Consider the following 21,911-nt stretch of genomic DNA (forward strand, 5'->3'; position numbering starts at 1 on the left):
CAGGGTTGGTTTTTCCCTCGGACTCGGCGAGGGATCCTACCTTTACCGCCTCAAAGGCAGTGTCCTGGAGCGTGAGCCATTGGGTTGGGGATACAACTGGGGAGAATGACCAGTACCTCGCCCAGGCGGCCTCACCTGCTATGCTGAACAGGAGCCTTGCGGGGGGATGGAAAGATTGGAGAGGATAGACAAGGAAGAGGGAAGGAAGCGGCCGTGGCCTAAGTTAGGTACCATCCCGGCATTTTCCTTGAGGAGAAGTGGGAAACCACGGAAAACCACTTCCAGAATGGCTGAGGCGGGAATCGAACCCAACTCTACTCATTTGACCTCTCGAGGCTGAGTGGACCCAGTTGCAGCCCTCGTAACACGTTTAAAATTTCGTTGCAGAGCGGAAATAGAACCAGGGCCTCCGGGGGTGGCAGCAAATCACACTAACCACTACACCACAGAGGCGGACACAGTTGTTCTTAGGTTTCATAAATAAAGAGAAGGCGTATAACAGAGTTCCAGTATGTTGGCCGTACTGGGGGATTATGAGATCAGTGATAGAAAAAATGGCGTATGGCTTTTTTCTTAGTGCCGGGATATGTCCGACGACTTCGACTCGCTAGGTGCAGGTCTTTTGATTTGACACCCTTAGGCGAACTGCGCGTCGTGATGAGGGTGAAATGATGATGAAGACGGCACATACACTCAGTCCCCGTGCCAGGAGAATTAACCAATTATGGTTCAAATTCCCGACCCTGCCGGGAACCGAGCCCGGGACCCCTTTGACTAACGGCCAGCAAGCTAACCATTTAGCCATGGAGCCGGGCAGTGATAGTCTATTTTAAGCAAACAAACGAGTTAATGTTGACAGTCAGGCTGCAGATAACACTGCTGATGAAATAAGTTATTTGTATTCACAGTGCACTGTATCTTGTGATATAGGCTACAGCAAGTTTGTTACCTTCACCGATCTGTCACAGTCTTAACTTTTGTTCTTGTAGTACGGAAGTAACTGAGGTGTGGGCAATGATAGTAACACAGTTACTCATGCGGCCATTTCCTGTTATGAACGGTGTGAAAATGTTGCCTGTAGTGTCGATTGGTGTATAGGTCTACATTTTACTGGACTTAACAGACTGATATGAAGTGACACCATTTGCCTCGGTGAGGAAAGCAACAGGATTTACCCTTCTCCTTACTTTCCTAGACGCATTTCTAGTGACGCTTAGTCTGCTTTTGACAGTTGATGGTGTAGGTGTTGGGGATCAAACCATTTCCGTCTGAGCACGCGACATACAAAACAACAAGGAGGTCAAGCCAGGCTGCATCCTTTACCCTTCTTGCCCATATGGATGGTTTTCTGAAAGTCATTAAGCTACAGGTTGTTAAAAGTTTGACTCATACCGATAACGATAATGGATCATCTCTGCTTAGTCTATATATACATTGTACATTGCTCAGAATTTAAAAAGGATGGTATTTATGTATCAGTCGTGTCCATAGTACCAAGGAAATGAACTTTTCAAGTTTCCGTAATTTCTGTCTGCCTGTATGTGTGTATGTACACGCATCAGGAGAAAACGGCTGAAGATAATTTTATGAAAATCGGTATGCAAAGTCGGGGAATAAGTCGCTGCAATCTAGGCTATAAATAATTTTATTCACGCTGTGTGAAATGGTAGTTTAGGGGAAGACCTTAAATTTAATTCTCAAATATTTATGTTATTGGTAGTCGTATCTTAATGCAAATCAGTGTACAAAGTCGGGGAATAAGTTGCTATAATCCAAGCTATAAATAATTGTATTCAAGCTGAGTGAAATGGTTGTTTAGGGGAAGACCAAAAATTAATTCTCAAATATTTATGTTATTAGTGGTCGTATCTTAATGAAAATTGGTATGCAAAGTCGGGGAATAAGTCACTATAATCCAGGTCGTAAATAACTGTATTCATGCTGAGTAAAATAGTACTTTAGGGGAAGGTCTGAAATTTAATTCTCAAATATTTGTTATTAGTGGTTGTAGCTTAATGAAATTCGATAGGCGAAGTCGGGGAATAACTCGCTACAATCTAGGCCATAAATAAGTGTATTCACGCGGAGAAAAATTGTAGTTTAGTGGAAGGCGTCAAATTTAATTCTAAAATAATCATGTTATTAGTAGTCGTATCGATATAAATACTGCATAACGAAAGTCATATAGTATTCAATTTCCGATCATTTATGTCTTATACATTGTTACCATACCGGCTATTATCACAGAGATATTCATGAATTTGGATTTTTGTTACTAAATCCATATCAGCGCCGAGTCACGAGGAAATGGGTAAACATAATTTAATGAAAATCGGTATGCAAAGTCGGAGAATAAGGAACTACAGTGTACGTTATAAATAATTTTATAAGACGCCCTAATATCATAGAGTCGAAAGAAAACTAAATGTGAAGGCCTACAATATAGAAAGCTCATGAAAATGATTAACATTAACATTATATAGACCATTGTTTGTTGTGATTTGCTTTGTGCCTTCTGTTGACACTCATCTCCGATAGATAGGATTACTGCTACGTACCGAGTATTTTCCTTAAATTTGCCTTACGTCGTACCGACACAGATAGTTCTTATGGGGACGTTGGGATAGGAAAATGTTAGGAGTGTGAAGGAAGCAGCCTTGGCCTTAATGAAGGTAAAAACAAAGCATTTGCCTGGTGTGAAAATGAAAAACCACGGAATACCATCTTCAGGGCTGCCGACAGTGGGGTTCGAATTCACTATTTCCCACATACAAGCTCACAGATGTGCGCCCCTAACCACACAGTCAACTCGCCCAGTCGTACCGAGTGTAACAGCCTGCCTGAATATTGGCGGAAAGTATCTGGGAGTTAGATAACTTTCTTCTTTAGCATGCAATCAAGCTATTCAATCCCTACTCTGATGCACTGATTGGAATGAGCAGAGAGCATATTTAACGAAATAAAGGCAGAGGAGTGTTCACGGCTGTCTGTGGCCTGTTCATTCCAGCTCTGAAACTTTGGACTGTTAGATCGGCACCGTAGTACTGTTCATTAAAAGTGAGAAATTGTGCGGTTTTTCATTTGATCGAGTATTTTATATGATAACATTGCTTTTAATCGCTACTTTCCTACTGACGTTTTTGTAATGACCTATGTTGACTTCAGTTAGGAAAACCACAAAGTCAGTCTTTCTGAAAATCCCGTAGCGAAGCACGAGTACATCAGCTAGTATGAAATAAGGTACTAAATCCTGTCAGTCTGTGAGTTCTAATCTCAAGAACCACTGGATGAAATTTCATGCGGTCTTTATCATTCTATTAAGCATTTCTAGAAAAAGTTTTATTTACAGAAACATTCATCTACTGTATGAACGAAATGAAACGATTTCAGTGAAGCAAGCCGAATAAAAATCCGCCGTTTGTCCGTCTTTTTAGCTTTCGCTGGCCAAACCGTTAGATGTACTATGAGGGTAAGAATTGTTGAATGCAGTGGCGGCCCGTGGCCAAATTATCCGGCGGGGCACAACTTATAAAATAATATGGACAGTCAAGTAGATATTTAAGGTATCGGTTGCAAAATATAACAATAATGCGCATGTGAATAAATACACTAACAACTGACTTGTAAATCAGCTTATTCCGTTTACAGTTGGTGCCAGTTAGATATTAACACCAAGGAAAAAGACAGTGAAAGGTGGGGTCAAAGGAAACGAACCCGTGACCTCTCCATTTCCGGTCAAGTGTTATTTCACTGAGCTAAATGGCAGGGGATAAGCTGATCCACATTTCGTTTATAACCTGTTCCCCTACAAGTCAAGTAATAATGTATATACTAACCTTCTCATTTTTAGATGAAGTCTATTCTTCGATCCTTTGCTTGAGCAAATATTTCAATAACTCGCTGGTTGAAGTCGGGAATCGAACGTATGCTACCATTTTACTTTCAATTGAAAGCATCGCCAGGGCCGTTAGTCTGTCTTGGCTCATCGTATTCCTCAAGAAGGTCTTTATTCGATTTAGAGTAGAGAAAAACTTTTTTACTTTCCACTGTCGACATCGGGTTTGTAACAATGATGCTCAGTAACCTAACGCATTCATTGAAAGTGTCTTGCATATTGTTGCGCAGGAAAAGTTGCAAAAGCGCCGCAGCACCATCTGCCGCACGCACGTCTACCCTGGAATATAACACTTCAAGTTCGGTCCTGAGCCTGGCTTTGTTCACTTTCGGGTACTTGTTTACGGTTGACGCGGAATGTTTTCCGGAAAGAGAGTACAAAATTCTCCAAAACTTGATACCCGAATAAGGTTGGCAGCTGCTAAATGGCCTATTAGAAACACGGTAACCTCATTTAAGATAACTTATTTTAATAATGAAAACATCTGAAAGCAACTAAATCCCTGCATGAGAGATATGAACGCATTTTTAAATAAACAAGACTAAAATATTATTGGATTTACTGTAGTTACAGAATTGGTGAATTGGCTACACTGATGTTTGTAAAGCGCGGATATTTCTCGTGATCTGTTATTTGCTCTATGCGCATGCGCTGCAGAAGGCCGCAAGGATCTGAGTGCCCAACCAGAAGTACTCCCCGTCGCCCGCTCACCCACACAAGCCCACAGCTGTCATGGACTTTCACCATCTTCAAATACTGTGTTCTAATGCGCAGGCGCTTCGTTTGGGCACAAGACGGTCTAGTGCCCAGAGCTGCGCATTTCGCCTGCCACTCGCTTCGCAAGACTCCTGCAGTCATTATTGTCGCACTGACAGTAACAGCTTGTCTCTTTAAATACGAGTACAAAAGGTATCCTCTCTTCGTGCTTAAAGACATGGTTGTTTTAAATACCTACCAAAATCCGTAATCCAGTTTAGAATATAACATTTTGTCGTGATAATATTTGTAGAAATAATTCTGTTGTTCGGCTGTAGCCCAACTAAATTATAAATTATTTCCTGAAATTCTGAGTGCAAAAACTTGACAGGGCACGTGCCCCTGTGCCCCTAAGGGCCCACCGCCACTGGTTGAATGTAAGAAGTACTACAGAACATTCCGTGACAGCATATACCGATCTTTAACACATAGCCCACTAATACGAGTTTTTATGTCACAGTAACTATTTAAGTGAAGCAAGTCGAAGAATAAACGGCAGTCCGTGCGCCTTCTTAGCTTACACTGGCTAAACCATTATAGATATCGTCATTTCCATTTCTTCGTGCAATATCCAAATGACCAGTTTCAGAGCGACTCACCAACTGCGAGCTATCAACAGCCTAGGCCAGCATTCGTTAAATATTCTACAAAACAATAATTGGTCCGCCTCCGTAGCATAACGGTTAGCATTATTAGCTGCCGTCCTCGGGGTCCCGGGCTCGATTCCCGGTACTGCCGGAAATTTTAGAATGATAAGAGGACTGGTATGTGGTCGAAATAGTACATGCAGATCACCTCCAATGGGAGTGTGCCTGAAAAGAGCTGCACCACCTCGGGATGAGGACGCGAGTTTACTCTAATACAATAATTAATATTTGTTTGGTGATCTTTCGTTATCTATTATATAGTTTAAGGTAACCTACCATGGCAAAATCGGCCCCGTGGTGTAGGGGTAGCGTGCCTGCCTCTCGCCCGGAGGCCCCGGGTTTGATTTCCGGCCAGGTCAGGGATTTTTCTCTCGACCTGAGAGCTGGTGCGAGGTCCACTCAGCCTACGTGATTAGATTTGAGGATCCATCTGACGGTGAGATGGCGCCCCCGGTCTCGAAAGCCCAGAAAAACGGCCGAGAGGATGCGTCGTGCTGACCACGCGACCCATCGTAATGTGCAGTCCTTCGGACTGAGCAGCGATCGCTGGGCAGGCCAAGGCCCTTTCAAGGGCGTTAAGTGCCGTGGGGTTTGGTTTGTTTTGGAACCATGCCAAAGCGAATAAATGTCGTAGTACACTGCTTTCGAAATAGTGTGTTCAACACGTAACAATGAAACTGACCAACAAAGGGATCCTTGAATGCTACAGGGCAGGGAAAGAATGATTTCGCAAAGACAAAGAGAGTCATATTTCTCCAAATTCACTGCCCGGGTTCAAGTATACGTAGCAGTCGATAGTCCAGAATCTGTTCATTACGCTATATAATTTATAAATTCTTAACATACTTCCGGTTTGCCTCCACACAAGCTGAATTTGAATGTGAGGGGTGCCTATTATATTTTACGCAACAATCTACACCAGCCAAAGTTATGAAACGGAACGGGATTGATAGTGAAAATCTGTTTGATTGGAGCTACTAATTTAAGTGGCTGTGACTCAAAAGAAACAGTTTTACTACCGACAATCCCTATGATTCCTTCATAATTGCCTTTTGATTTTAAAGGAGTCCATTTCCCGGCAAGAGTCTGCTTTTACAATAATCAAAACACAGGGTCAAACACTTAGCGTGGCTGGAGTTGATGTCAGTGGAGCATGTTTTACTCATGGAGATTTCGTATCCCTTTCGCGTGTTACATCAAAACGAAATCTTTTCGAGTTCATTATTGGAGGAAAAACAGTTAATCTCATATACAAGGAAATCTTGTAAGTCCTCAGTTAAAAGTAGCCTTTCACCTTAAATTTATAACTGCTCCCTTACGAAACCGAGGTGGGTAGCTAGTCGTTTCTATAATTTGCACTCTAATATATTCGAAGCTGAAAGAAATGCAGGGATTTTAATATGAAAAATCAGCATTTCCAAGGTTAAAGCGATGTCGATAGGAAGGAAACCTAAGAAGGTTCCAGACCAGGTAGGCGATTCTTAATTAGAGAATATGAACTATCGTGTGAGGTATCGAGTTAAGACTAAACAAAACTAACAAAGCGAGTTAATTGCTGTAATTAACTGAAGACCGTACATTCGTAAAGTTTATAAATGTCTTTTTTTAAATATTTTCAGTCTATTTTATCCTGCTATCATTATAGCACGATTGATACATTTACTTATTGTAATGTGTATGTGTAGCTATGACGTTCGCATAACTCAGGTGATGGACAAATCTTCATTTCCTTTTTCAAACATTGTGGATCATTTTATTACCTGGTTTCGTGCAAACATTTCAATGATCATCCTCCTTCGTAGGGTAACGGTATTCACTATTAGCTGTCGTCCTCGAGGTTTCACATTCGATTCCTGTCTCTGGATGAGAATTCAGAACAGTAGAGTGACTGTATACTGTGGCTATCAAGGTATATACAACTTACCATTTTGTATTGTAATGTATATTAGAAAAGGATGGTGCCACCATAGTTGACTGCGAGGACATCAGTATTATGAATATTCTTTTACAGTATACCTCAGAGAGCTGGCTACAACAGCGACTGTTCCCTGTGTTAAGGGCGGTTGATGAATAGCCTGAAATGACAGTGAGGGAGGCAACGGGAAACCACCTCAATTAATTTTCCCCAGAAAATCATGACTGGATTTCAGCCATGATTGGACTTGCTGAAAGGCAGAACAACCTATTACAATTATTTTCAAACATTGTAGAACTGAATTTCTAGAAAAGACTGTCGCTATATCTTATAAATGAAGTTGAAATGGATTAATGTAGTAATATGTAATTTATTTATTTTATAAAACTGATAATTACATTAGTTAAATTAAAGAAGAAAATCAAGACATTGATGCACTGAAGCATATAGTTTATCATATGGCCAGGGTTTACAAAGACAAGCTATAAGAAAATCATAGTAAAAAATAAAAAATCTAAAAAGTAAAATATAAGTCCTTTTTACTATATATTTCCACTTGTTTCTATTTATTTGTTCATTTACTATAGATGTAAAACATAGTATTTCAGTTACACAACGCCATATTTTATTTCCCTATAACATTCAACAAATTACAAATATCTGTTTTCTCGGTTTTGTTATATTATCATGGATGTATGAGATATTATTTGAAAACTGGTGTCTCTAAATTTTGAATTTTGAAAATGAGATAATGGATACTCATGTTGACAAGATCTAGACATATTCAGTGAATAATTATTTCTGCTAAACGTGCCAACATTTATCTTGGTGAATTGTAAAACTGGCCTCTGCGTAAATGTGTTTTCCCTTGATGAAATTCAGTGGTCAGTTCTGAAACAAAGAAAAAATGCGAATTAGAACATTTTTGTATTAAATAATAAATATGGCTTAGATTCATTGTAATTTGGAATAATTTCAAGCCGCATTTTCCATTGTTCCCTCTCCGGACTCCTAAATGGAATGGGTCAACACGTTTGAACAAGCATATCGCTTAGAAATATTATTAATAATACAACAGAGTACTACTAAACACATAGAATATCAAATGCAATACAAGAGCTATGTGTATAAAACACACATTGATACAAAATTGAGCGTGGAAATTGTACAGAGGTGCCAGCGTCAAACTTTGCAGATCTCGTTCCATGTTATGACCTTTCATAATATTAATATTGACGGCGATCCCAATCACCATAGAAACATTTTAATGTTTTTGAACAAACCAATTAATTTCTCTGTAATTTACATCTGATTTACATGAAGCATTCGCCACGTAAAATGAATTTTTGAAGCTGCTTTTGCTACAGTTTTAAAGTCTTACTAAGGTCTTTCGGTGACGCAAATATGTACAAATAATACTTTTTCCCTCAGATTTCCACCTGGAACCTAGATTAGTGCCTTTGTTTAGAAAATTTCCAATGGTGTACGATAAAATGCTTTGCTTGCCGCGGGAAATTGTACCAGCATTTAACATTCATAGCCATACATAGCAGGATTTAATAAATAGGAAAATTTATCTAGTGCCTTGTCAATAAAACTTGCGCATATTTTTATAGATGTTAAATGACAAGCGGCGTTTAGGACATTTGGTAGCGAATGTTTTATGTTAAACTCATTTCAGATAAAATGTTCAATTACTCATTCTCGACTTGAGCCAAAATGGTAATTTAACATCAGTTATATATCTCGTATATCTATTGCTCAGATATGTTGGTAATTTTCCTTTTAACATCTATCCCATATTCTTACTAGATTTATAGTTTGCAGCTAAGAGAACTAGGCCAGCAGTTTAAAAGCCATCCTCTACACTGCCGCCAATGACTGTCCTTCTTCAACAATGAGTTATGTAGCGCTAATCACACACACTCTCAGGAAAAAAAAAATGGAAGAAGAACTAGTGCTGAGTGGCAGTCTTCCATACTTTCATACCCTATGATACCTCATACTTTTACGAAGATGATTACAAGGATATAATAAAAATAACGCGAAAAACACTTTGAACATATAATGTTAATTCAAAAATAACACATAAATATGATGTAATGAAAACATAACCATATTAAAATTTCTTTTGAAATTCCGATAATTTGCCTATTTATTAAATCCTGCTATGTATGGCTATGAATGTTATCTGCTGGAATAATTGCCTGCGCGGCTGTGAGCTTGCATCCGGGAGATAGTAGGTTCGAATCCCACTATCGGCAGCCCTGAAGATGGTTTTAGTGTTTTCCCATTTTCACACCAGGCAAATGCTGGGGATGTACCTTAATTAAGGCCACGGCCGCTTCCTTCCAACTCCTAGGCCTTTCCCATCCCATCGTCGCCATAAGACCTATCTGTGTCGGTGCGACGTAAAACCCCTAGCAAAAAAAAAAAAAAAATGCCTGTAACAAGCAAAGCATTTTATCGTATCCCATTGCACATTTACTAAACACATGTTACGTTTCTTCATATTACCGTCTAAAATTATTAATTACATTCAGGTATAAAATACTGCAGGATTACAGTAGGGTCTCCTCGCACCTCCTGATGTTGCACCGAGTAGCCGAAGTCACTGATTAGTAGTGAAGACGTCTGTTACCTGAAAAGGATTTGAACTGCTTACTCTGTTGTATTCAGTTCAATAAGTGGATTTTCCTGTTTTCGTGGGAAGTAATCTATGAATTTTCAACAGAACATACATTGGTAAACTTTCAAGGGTACAACCCTGGATAACTTGCTTGTGCAACATATTAAGAGTAGCATAATACCTTACAAGCCATATTTATTAAGATACAGTCTCCTTTACTTTAATATGTTCAAAGCAGTCAGATTTAATTAAAAATTAATCTGAATTTTAAATTTCTTTGAATTTTTATTTTTCTCAACAGTAATATTTACAGCACACTCAGATGGAATTGAATATATAATCCTTTAATTACTTTTCAGATAAAATGTCAAATCCGTACATGACTGGCTGGACACAAGTACGAATTTCCTAAGTAAGTTACCAGCAGAATAATATATTCAGTAAAGAATCTAACATAATTCTGAATGGCACATTTTGTAATCAAACTTCGATAGTTTTTGGTCGGTCATAACAGTATTGTATACCTTTTAGATAGGTTTACTTTCAAGTGTCGCGTGGCTTTCAATGTCTGTAGATTTTCCCTTCTTCCATTGTGGTTATTTTTAAGATAATTTCGTAGCTTGGGGAATAATCTTGTTGAGAGTTGCTGGTACTAGAAAAAATATTAACGAGTAAAAGCGACTCTTATGAAGAAGTTAAGGCGCCTAAGTATCAACCTTAAAAGGAGCTATTTGTAACTCATCAGTGAATGTGAAAGAACTTGTCTCACAAAGTATTTTCCACTTGTCACAGTTATAGTGTTGAAGCAAGAATGCTCTTATAGAATTCTCAGAGTGAAATATAAACAGTGCGCAAGCCTCAGCAGAAGAACAACACGACATTATTTAAAACCAATCACGCAAATTATCACTCTTTTGTCCTTGCCTGAGGTGACATAAGCAATACATTCAAGGGGAAGCAGTGAGCTCTTACATGTGAAACTGTAAAAGGTTGAGAGATGTCAGGTGTGCAGAGTTGAGCAAAATATTTACCTGAATACGATCTAGGATATGTAAATTGAGAAAACACCAAACTTTCCATCTTACATTCACAGTATTGAAAATAAAGATAGTTTATATGTAGACTGGATCGTCACTTTGACCCTTTAAAGTGCTAATTATTTCAGAATGAAGAGACAATTAAATGCTAAATTCATTTTTATCACAGTGTACCTCGTCAAGGCGTTGGACCAACTGAATCCATCCACCATTTAATTACTGTTGTGTGCTTATGTAGTTCTGTATTACTTATTAACACATTTTTGCACATGCATACACGGATTTATATTATTTTTGTGTAATAAGTTTCCTCGTCCTTTAATAATGTTGAAGCTTGTAGTACAGTGAAAGTAATTTTTGTTGCAGAGTCTTGCATCACATATGCTTAAACCAGTGGATATGTGATCGAGATGTTACAGGAGAGTTCAACTAGACGGACATAACGCAAATTATTTATGTATTATGTTCCTCAAACAAATGCGTACTTAGGTGTTGGTTGTTTTGATACACTACGAGAATATTTATAGTTATAAGCCCTGTCACAAGACGCCTGCTATGGTTAAGTATACGTCCTAACACTGTCACTGCAAACAAGTGTGGTTTAAAAGTGCATTGATAGTGATAAACCTTTTACGAAGTTTAAAACAGTATCTTCTGTGTGAAATGTGCTACGCATTTCACCATTTCTTTCAGTTTAATGGTTTTTTTTCAAATATAAAGCTACATTTAGAATTCATACAAGATTATCTTCTTAGCTTTATTACGCTGCAGTTTTATTCAGATACATTTCATTCTCTTGCTGGTTTCCGGATATATCCTGTTCTTTCTTCAAGGCTCGTCTTATAAACTAAATTCCTTTATGGAAAAGAGAAACTTCAAAAGATGAAAACTGTGATGTTGAAAGCTGTTTAGCGTTCGTTATTAGTACTACGACAAGCAACACATACATCCATTTCATAACTTCACTTCAATGTATTTCTGGGAACAGAACAAATTTTAGCAAACATATGCGCACTTACATCGATCAAACACATACACCCAAATTCCAATTCCATTTACGCACCTAACTTTTTCAAGTTACAAAGATCAAAATACATTTGTGGGCGTCAAATGTTCAGAAAGAAGATTCTGTTCAGCTGATATTTATTGGTAGGCCTGACCTACAATTATATTAGTTTTGTTATATAAGCATTGTTTATTAAATAACTTGTTCCGATATTATCTCCTTTATCACAAGGGTTTAATTAGTTTAGGTCAGAAATCTGAAATTTAGTTAACTTATAAAGGTTACCAGTATCAACATTTTCATCAAGATCTAAGTAGTCATATACTCTTCGTTATAAGGAAATTATTGCAGAAAATGTAGCATTCGTCTGCTTGGCTTAATAGTGGCCTTCGGTTCACAGGGCTTCGGGTTCGATTCTAGGCTGGGGGATTTTGAATTTGTCTGGTTAATTCTTCTATCACCGGAGTGGGTGTTTTTGCTCGTCTTAACATACATCTTCATTTACATACACACTGCATTATAAACCACCGTAGAAACACGCAGTTGTAAATACGTCTATCCTGGCGTCAGAAAAGGCATCCGGCCATAAAATTGGGCTAAATCCATATAAAGTGCCGACCCCAGATAATTGGGAAAAGGCCAGAAAGAAGAAGAATATGAAGTACAAGAAGAAGAAGAAGAAGAAGAAGAAGAAGAGGAAGATTGTGGACTCTTGAGAAACAAGCAATGAATGAAATACTTAATTGTTTACAAAGTATAGGTAAACATCTATTCGTATCACAAGATATTACCACCCCTAATGTAAAAATCTAATGAAAATTTCAGTGTAGTCTTTGGTAAAACTGACAGATATTTAATTTTGGTGATGATGTGCTGGTGTAAAGGACATAACAAGAAAAGGAATTGGATTTACTATAAACGTTCTCTACTCTTCTCACGCATCATGAAAATAATTTTAGAGTTACCAATGTTATATTATGATGCGCAATTGTCATAGACTATAGGAGCATGGTGTTGGCGGTGGCGATTTCATTTTGAACCTTCAAACATGGAAATTATCTGCCTAATTACAACGGGCGTGACAAGGAGAATTCAGGAGATCTCCTGATTGTAAGCTTGTGGTTATATCGTACGTCCGGTACGACGTAACCATACACTTGGTAAGGCGGGCATGAAATAGCATAAAATAGATTAGCATAGATTTTGGATAAGGTATTTTTCGATAAGGTGAAGATAATGATGGCACCAACCCACAATCAGGAAATATAAAATATTGCAAAGACTATTACAGTATTAATTATGGTACGCTACGTTTGTTTACAGGCCTTTTGGAAAATCGAGTGGTTTATCTTGGTGGAGGGTAGGAAGGATTAAAGCCAGTGGTTACTAGGTTCGGATTTTGAGAGTTTCTTAGTTTTTGAGAAGATGTAGGCTGAGTTAAGATCTATTGGCCATAAGGAGGGATTACGGGTCAGAGGTAAATTATTACAGGCGATTAAAGACAATATTGACAATCAGACTGGAGGCTGATGAAAAAAATCGGTTTTAATTGTGTTTTCAAATGCACTGTATCTTCTGGTATGGACTAGAACAGGTTTCTTACTTTCATTGATTTGTCACGGTCTCATCTTTTGCTCTGGTAGTATGGAAGTGACTGAGATATGAGGATTTCTAGTAACATCATTCCTTATGCAGCCGGTCTCTACTATGAACAGTGTGAAAGTGTTGCTCATACGGTCAGTTAGTATATACATTTCAGCAGTCTTGACATACTGGTATGAAATGGCACCCTTTGACTCAATGAGAAAAGCATGGAGAAACTACATCATTTCCCTAGTATGCATTTTCAGTGACTCTTTGCATATCTACGACAGTTAATGGTGAAATGAAATGGTGTATGGCTTTTAGTGCCGGGAGTGTCCGAGGACAATTTCGGCTCGCCAGGTGCAGATCTTTTGGATTGAAGCCTATAGTCGTGATGAGGATGAAATGAAGATGAAGATGACACCGAGCCCCCGTGCCAGCGAAATTAACCAATTATGGTTAAAATTCCCGACCCTGCCGGGAATCGAACCCGGGACCCCAGTGACCAAAGGCCAGCACCCTAACCATTTAGCCATGGAGCCGGACACTTTTAATGGTAGAGCCGATAAATATCAAAGCAACTTTTGGACTGGACACACACACACACACACACACACACACACACGAGGAGATTAAGCTAGGCTGTATCGTTTACCATCATTCCATATATATTATTTCCTTAAAGGCAGGGTGAGATTCAGTTGCGTATAAATGTGGTTACAGTTAGTGCCGATAAATTGGTCTGAATGGCAATGTGATCTCATGGAAATTTGAAAAAAATGCAGGAAGTTTATTACGAAAACCAGCAGTTCCAGTGATAAAGTGACGTCAATTTGGAGGAAACGTAAGAAGTTTCCAGGCTAGGTAGGGGATTCTTAATTGGAGAAGGTGAACTGTGGTGTGAGGAATCGAGTGAAGATTAACCATAGATAGTGCAGTGAGTCATTTGTCCATAATTTTATTTTGTGCCGCTCTTGAGGAAAGCATAAGTCACGCGATACGATTTTAAAGGCCATGGAAAAGACGTGATGTGTTGAGAAATATCTTTTTCGATTTCACTGCCATACTGTACGTTAGCCTGATCCTTAAACTGCATTATGGCATCAGCACTGTCAGTGGACTGGAAATTCTCTAAAAATCCTCCCGATACAGGTATTGCACACATGCAAATTCGGTAAAATCTATCTAACAATGTTAAACGTACGGCAAATGCTCAGTATTTAGGATTGAGGCGTCTGGTTTTCAAAAAAGAAAGTTTGTTATAATATGTACCATAAAAATATAAAGAAACAAAATATTATTACCTTGTAACTGTCATATATTGCTCTATTTTTAGATATATTTTGCCGTGTGGGTATTAAATAGGATGCATTATGGATAGCTTATAGGCCTACATGCACTGGAGGTTACAGACATTTCAGGAAACGGCATCAAAATATTAATATTTCTATTACCTAATCCTAAAGCCATGCGACCGAGCTCGATAGATGCAGTCGCTTAAGTTCGGCCAGTATCTAGTATTCGAGAGATAGTGGGTTCGAACCCCACTGTCGGCAGCCCTGAAGATGTTTTCCCGTAGTTTCCTATTTTCACACCAGGCAAATTTTGGGGCTGTACCTTAATTAATGCTACGGCCGCTTCCTTCCCAATCCTAACACTTTTCTGCCCCATCGTCGCCGTAAGACCCATCTGTGTCGGTGCGGCGCAAAACAGCTTGTACACGAAAGCCATGCGGTCAAGAAAATATAGCATGGACCTCCTAGTTGTTCATGAACTAGATAAAACCTTCTCTAACTTGTATCAAAAGAGAAGAAAAACCATGGTATGATTAGATTGTGCCTGGCAATGTTGGCTATTTTTAAATATGGTTCAATCATTGTAGTGTATTTGGAATTCTAAGGGTTAAATCCATGACTTAGGGAACAGCTTGTAGTGTTGGCGTAATAATAAGAAATTAAGTGTAAGTCATTGAGTGTTTTGCAGTCCATGTGCACCTGAGAGCCAGGTAACATAATGATCAGAAGGAACTTTCATATATTTTGATAGATTACCACTGTAATTATTTATAGTTAATTTAATTAAACATAAGAAACAATCCAGTTCAGTAACTAGTAAGTTCTTGATCAAGGGCCAAAAATTTTATTGATCCCTCTTTTAAAAATTAATTATTCCTATATTAAAATATCCGAAGCCCCACATAGTTCCCTGTTAAGCTTGATTTTCTAAAAGGGTAAAAGGAAGTTAAAATATTGAAATTGTGTACTACGGAAATTAGAGTAAAACTCCTGAGCATAGAGATAATTTCTTTAACACGTCATTTGTTAAAAGTAAATATTCTATTGTAACCTTTTGCATAACATTTTTGTTGTAAATATAAACGCAATAAAAAGCGACAGGAAACTGAGTTGGGTCTAATTTCTCGTTTACTTCATAGTTTATGAAGACGTAAACTACGAGAATCAGGGAAGATATTCTTTGCCGAAGGGTTTTGCTATGATTGCAGTGCCGGGAGAAGTGGTTTGGTAAATGAAATGAAGTGGCGTATGGCTTTTAGTGCCGGGAGTGTCCGAGGACAAGTTCGGCTCGCCAGATGCAGGTCTTTCGATTTGACACCCGCAGGTGACCTGCGCGTCGTGATGAGGATGAAATGATGATGAAGACGACACATACACCCAGCCCCCGTGCCAGCGAAATTAACCAATTAAGGTTAAAATTCCCGACCCTGCCGGGAATCGAACCCGGGACCCCTGTGACCAAAGGCCAGCACGCTAACCATTTAGCCATGGAGCCGGACAGTGGTTTGGTGTTTAAGCTAAAAACAACGAGATTATCAACCCTTCAACAGATAATCTAAACTAATTAAAGAATGCTGCCCTGAAACATTATTTGTGGTAAGACTCACCTCATTTAGAGTTCAATTGTATCGTCTTCTACAGCGACCTTGGGCAAAGAACCATCCTGGTGGACATGTTGGTTGTTTCCGCTTGAAGAGGTTGTTGTAATTGATGTCATTTGTGGGAGGGATCATTTTACCTTCACGTTCACACAGTATGCCGTTCATTGAGCATATTATGAGTATTACGAAGAGGAGGCAGTGTTGGAGCTTCATTCTGTATGCTCTACCAGAGCTACCAAGTGTAAGGCACGCAGGAAGTAATTAGAAATATCTGATTTCCTATACATCTACTCTTGGAACTTAATTATCGAAAAGAAGGGGAAACGTGGTCGACATTCACGTAATTTAATTAGAATTACTCCACTGCCAATAACGAACGCGTCGTATATGAATGTCTAATGAATGAAGCTGTTCCTTTTTGAAGTTAGCCTACTTTACGAAGAGCATGCTCTAGGCGAGACACTGAAATGAAATGGTGTATGGCTTTTAGTATGCTTTGGCTGGTGGGATGTGGTGTTTACAGTGCACTAACTTATCTTCTGGCATGGGCTAGAATAAATTTGTTACTTTCAGTGATCTGCCTCTGTCTCATTCTTGACCGAGGTATGAGCGATCCTAGTAATGCCATTCCTGATGCAGCCAGTCCCTGTTATGAATGGTGTAAAAATATCGCTCACGTGGTTAGTTGACGCATGCATTTAAGTGGGCCTGGCCGACGGGTATGTAATAGCAACTTCTGGCGTCGTGAGGAAAGCCACGGGAAACTACCTCACTCCTCATTTCCCTAGTATGCCTCTTCAGTGAGGCCTAAGCTATCTATGACAACTGTTGGCGGAGCTGTGGAGGATGAAACTAGCCTTCGGGCTGAATACCTAACATAGTGCCGGGAATGTCCGAGGACATGTTTGGCTTGCCAGGTGCAGGTCTTTTGATTTGACGGCCTGCGCGTCGTGATGAGGATGAAATAATGATGCAAACGACACATTCGCCCAGCCCCCGTGCTATCGGAATTAACTAATGATGGTTACATTTCCCGACCCTGACGGGAATCAAACCCGGGACTCCTGTTACCAAAGGTCAGCACACTAACCATTTAGCCATACAGCCGGACTCTAGGCGAGACAAAACGTTAGCAATGAAACATGCTTGAAAGAAGCATGGTTCAGATATTTTAGAGAAAAATAGTAACGGACAAATACGCACAATTTTTTTTTCTATTTGCTTTACGTCGCACCGACACAGGTATGTCTTATGGTGACGATGGGATAGGAAATGCCTAGGAAGCGGCCGTGGCTTTGATTAAGGTTCAGTCCCGGCATTTGCCTGGTGTGAAAATGGGAAACAACGGAAAACTATCTTCAGGGCTGCCGACAGTGGGGCTCGAACCCACTATCTCCCGATTACTGGATACTGGCCGCACTTAAGCGACTGCAGCTACCGAGCTCGGTGCACGAAAATTTACAAACTAGTACTCCAAATGCATATTTCTACTCCATTACGTCATAGGAAAGAAAATAGGGCTAATTTATCAAACTTGACACGGAACGAACCTGATCAGGTCTGATACTACAGTCACACTAGTAAAAAGCAATACCGAACATTCAGCAAGTGTACGGCACTATTCACTATGGTGTCGAGAATTTGTACAAACTGTACACCTGTTCTGTCATAAGTGAACATAGTTGCTATTTAACAAACTTTCACCGAGTGGGTGGGCCGCGTGGTTAGGAACGCGTAGCTGTGAGATGGTTAGTTCGAAACCCAATGTCGGCAGCCCTGAAGATAGTTTCGGTGTATTCCCATTTCAAAGCCGGGAAAATGTTGGGGATGTACCTTAACCACTGCCTTCCCAACCCTTTATCATCCTTGCGTCGCCACAAACCTTCGATGCGTTGGTGCAACATTAAACCACTGGTATAAAAACAAAAAAAAAACTAATCTCATAATTGTTGAACTTCTGTTTTCTTATTTCCTTATTTTTCAGATAATATTACGCATTGTGAACATCTTCAGTTTTATTTCGTGTTAATTGTAGTGTATTCTTGGCTTCTGACATGTTATAGAACTGCAGATTCCAATTCCGAAACCTTGCCGTCTCTTGAAGACTGTTGGATCTAAAGCATGAATAATAATAATAATAATAATAATAATAATAATAATAATAATAATAATAATAATAATAATAATAATAATAATAATAATAATAATAGGGTCAGCCGCGTGGAATGGGGCTAGTGTGTCTGCGTCTTACCCAGGGTCCTAGATTTAATTCCCGGATAGTCCCGGGATTTAATTCTGGTCTAAGAGCGAGAGCGGGCTTCTCTCAATTTTCGTGAGATCTACTTGGGAGCTGTCTGAAAGGCAGCCGACCCGGTCGCGGCAGACAAGCAGTGCCGTTGAGAATAACACACTGACTACACAACATTCCGATATTTGCAGTCCATCTGATTTGGTAGCAGCCGTCTTGACAGGCCAAGGGCCTCAATGATCTATATCCCGATGGGTAGGTTTTAAAATAATACAAATAATTATATAAATAAAAAAACAATTAGTAGGCTATTTGTTGTTTAGTAGGATACGGAATCTTTCATAACCATGTAGCATTTTCACCTCGAGATATAATAACCTTCATTTTCTACCGTGTGCGTTAAACATACGATCTCGATTTAAAAGTACTATATTATCAATAAAAATAAATAAATAAATAAATAAATAAATAAATAAATAAATAAATAAATAAATAAATAAATAAAACTAAGCCGATCAAACAGTCTATAACAAAACTATTATTTAACGATTGTTTTACTAATTAGTAAGAACAGAATTACACAGTTCTTATTATGACTTATTTTGGAATAAGTGCACTTACGCGAACTAGTATGCGACATCTTCCCCTTATGTACTTCCTGCCTTCTGGACAGCGGGGCGTTGACGACGGCTTTGCGGTGTCTGGACCCCTTCCGATCATGGTGGAACTTTTGGGGTCATTTTCCAATATTACTTCTGTGGTGAGTGACAGAACAAGTACTACCAGCAACAAATACTTTAATATCATAGCTCCCGGTGATGTATATCTGCATCCACACGACGGCGAGGACGAAATGAGTGTGTGCCATTCCAGTCCAATGAGCGGCTTGACCCTCAGACTTCGTTACGTCATCGTTCTCTTTTCCTTATTTGTTATCTACTCAAGAAAACTGATGTTCAATAATGTAGCTGAACATGACGAGAATGAAAGTTCTATAGACTTCCAGCTGTTCACCTTCCATTAGTTTATCTTCATAATCGTTATCATCATCATCATCATCATCATCATCATCATCATCATCATTGCAGCAGGAGTAGCAGCACCTTAATCGATAGTTCAGTACTTCATTTGAGAATATAGACGTTTTCGGATTCCAGAGAGTCAGAAGGGAGATGCCACACAGAATTCAATAACGGAGGAAGTATTCCCGATAAGTTAGGCTTAGCAATCCATATATTAAATTATTTTATGAAAACTAAAGTTAGTCAGTCCGGCTATTCTATCCGGTCGATTTCCTTCATTTTTCTTTTAACTGAAATGTATTCATGCACATATTTGTCATCAGGTACTATAAATCACCTAATTTCCGCCTTCCTCAAATTATTTGATTTTTCAATGTTTTGACTCTAATTGAGGTACGGAGTTCGTTTTGGCCTAAAACACTCAGTGGATCAAGCTCTTTTATTTCAGCTCTTAACTATTCAAATTGGTTGATTCTAAGAAAGTTATGACGGCACATTCAATTTGGCGTCTCATTTCTTCAACATTTTTTCTCATGGAAGCAAGCATATCTTTCGTTCTAATTGAGGTACGCGTTCGTTTTGGTCTAAAACACTCAGTGAATCAAGCGCATTTTTTTGAGGTAACAACTACTTAAATTGATAGATTCGGAGAAAAGTTATGAGTGCATTTGTCTCCATGACGAAAATCTTTGAAGGACTTTTTAACAGTTCGGTGCGTAGTGTTGTTCCAAGGAATGTTTAATTCAATTTCTTAGTGTGATGTATTTTCAAGTGTTTTGTTGACATAATATTACATTCTATTACCACAACAGATCATGTGATTTATTTCATTAACTCGAAACTTTGCAAATACATCCGTGAGGATAGTAACGAACAACACCATACTTTGCACATTGCGGGCGGAGACAGCAGGAAACTGCTAATAATAATAATAATAATAATAATAATAATAATAATAATAATAATAATAATAATAATAAAATATAAATAGTCGTGCGTGACCGTATATTTCACCTTGCAGCCAAAATTACCTAACGCAGACCACTGGTGTTTTTGCGTGGTAGTAGCCTCAAGTCTCACATCGTACAATATAGTTGGTTGCATATCGCTAGCTGTGGTGGTGTGAGAGATGTGGGGGTTGAAAGTGATCAAGTATATATCAGAATAGTCGCGTGTGTCCGTATATTTCATCTTGGAGTCACAAATACCCACCGTAGACCATTGGTGTTTGTGTGTGGTAGTTAGCCACGAGTCTCCCATCATGCACTATTGCAGTTGCGTGCCAGTAGCTGTGGTGGTGTGATAGATATGGGGTTCGAAAATGGACAGCTACGTATAAAACAGACGTGTGTGTTCGTATACTTCACTTTGCAGACCACTGGTGTTGGTTTGCAGTAGTCGCTTCGTGTCTCCCATCGTGCACTCTAGTGGTTGCGTGTCGGTGGCTGTTGTGGTGTGGGATATGTGGGGTTGAAAGTAGCCGACTATACATAAAAATAGACGCGTGTGTCCGTATATTTCACCTCACAGCCACAAATACCCATCGCAGACCACTGGTGTTTGTGTGTGGTACTAGAAATGTTTCCCTCCCATCGTGCACTATAGTAGTCGCATGCCGGTATCTGTGGTGGAGTGGGAGATGGTGGGGTTTGAAACTGGCTGCCTATATATACAAATAGGCATGTGTGTCCTTATGTTTCACCTTACAGCCACAAATGCCCACCACAGACCACTGGTGTTTGTGTGTGGTATAGACCTCCATTCTCCCATCGTACACTACTGTGGTTGCGTGTCTGTAGCTGTAGCGGTGTAGGGGATGTGGGGCTTGAAAGTGACTGACTTTGTCATTGAATATATTAAAATGAGTGCGAATGTACTGGAAGGATTGTAGTGAGATAGTTCTCTAGAAGGCTGTGATATGTACTCCTTGGTTTTATGCACCATCTTTAATTGATAGGCCAGGAGTATGGTGATCTCAGAACCACAACAGTAGGCTGCTTGAGGACATCTCTGAGTATTTTCTGTAATTTTTGAATATAAAGCAGACACTGGAACAGCTCCTCAACAATATCTTTGGAACAGTAATCTTAACCCTCCGAAAATCGTAAAAGTAGTTATTGGGACGTAAAGCAAATAACATTAGTAATCCTAACCGGCAAAAAGAAAAAAAAAAGGAAAATCGGTTTTCATACTAAGAATTCCATTGATCTCAAATGATTTGTCATGTTGTTTCAAAAGATTACAATTCCCAGTGAGATGCACCTTATAATATGAGT

The 21,911-nt window shown here is 39.1% G+C and overlaps 1 long non-coding RNA gene across 1 annotated transcript; it reads right to left on the reverse strand.

Moving 5' to 3' along the window:
- Window positions 1-7,563: 7,563 nt before the first annotated feature.
- On the reverse strand, window positions 7,564-19,503 carry LOC136867218 (uncharacterized). The gene is made up of 2 exons (XR_010859641.2): window positions 19,235-19,503; window positions 7,564-8,104 (listed from the first exon to the last, which is right to left on the reverse strand). It is a non-coding gene; the product is annotated as an uncharacterized lncRNA (long non-coding RNA).
- Between the last annotated feature and the right edge of the window lie 2,408 nt (window positions 19,504-21,911).

The sequence above is a fragment of the Anabrus simplex genome, chromosome 1 (genome assembly GCF_040414725.1).
Source record: "Anabrus simplex isolate iqAnaSimp1 chromosome 1, ASM4041472v1, whole genome shotgun sequence".
NCBI lineage: Eukaryota > Metazoa > Arthropoda > Insecta > Orthoptera > Tettigoniidae > Anabrus > Anabrus simplex.